The sequence below is a fragment of the Pteropus vampyrus genome, unplaced genomic scaffold, assembly GCF_000151845.1.
Source record: "Pteropus vampyrus isolate Shadow unplaced genomic scaffold, Pvam_2.0 Scaffold43, whole genome shotgun sequence".
NCBI classification, from domain to species: domain Eukaryota; kingdom Metazoa; phylum Chordata; class Mammalia; order Chiroptera; family Pteropodidae; genus Pteropus; species Pteropus vampyrus.
Window position 1 is genome coordinate 5,079,516 of NW_011888824.1, and position 1,044 is coordinate 5,080,559.

The following is a 1,044-nucleotide window of genomic DNA, read 5'->3' on the forward strand; positions in this document are numbered from 1 at the left end:
CTCGGTAGCGCCATTGCAGCCGTCACGGTGCGCCTGCGCGGCCCGCGCGGTGTCTAGCCCTTTTCCCCCCGACAGGGTGCTTCCGCTGAGGCGGAGCCTAAAGGGCCGGAAACGGAAGCTCGGCGAGGCAGGCGCGCCCCGGATTTTCCCGCGTGGGTTTGGATCACAGAGGTTCTTGGAGTGGCTGTTCGCCTCGGCTGTTCGCTCTCCCGTTGAGGTTACGAAGTACGAGTAGCTGGTGTGAGAGGCTGCCTTGTATTCAGGAGCAGGTCGGGATAAGACAATGTAGTTCCCAGTGGTCCTGCCACCTGAGTTGCACTTCCAGCGATCTCTGCAGCTCTTCAAACCCTAGTTCTTCAAAACAGGACTGAGATTTCACCTTTTCCGTGCAGTCTTCTCTGACCACTCCAGGCTTTGGGGACTGACTTACCTGGAACACTCATTTAATATTTAGTATACTTTCTGTATTTTTGCAATAACTTTTCATGGATACATACTTTGTAAGCCAATTAGAATAAGCTCTTGAGGACCGAGATCATCTCTTATGGTTTATTCTGTACCTCGCAGAAAACAAAAGTGTCCTCAAAGTATTAAGTAATTACTAGATGTGATGTCACACATGAACAGTCCACAGTCAACTATATTAAAACAATGATAGAAGTTGCTTCTAACTAGTCACACTTGCACAGATTTCAGGATAGCATCTAAACTAAGCAGCATATTCGTAAATTTTAGTAATTTGCATATTCTATGTATATCTTGTGGCTTTTGAGAGCACTGAATTCTTTATGTTATTGAGCGCTCTTTTACATTCCACCTTAATATTGTGTAAAGTACAAAAGAGCAGGTATCCTACATATTCCAGGTATCATGTGCCAGGAATATAGTTGATGCTTAGTTGTAGTGTTTAAGAACTGTGTCTGTGGTGTCAGTCTTAGGCTCAAACCTCAGTTCCACTATTTACAATCTATAAGCTCATAAGCAAATTTCTTAGTCTCCCTTAGCCTGTTTTATCTAAAATGGAAAAATATTGCCTCCCTCAAG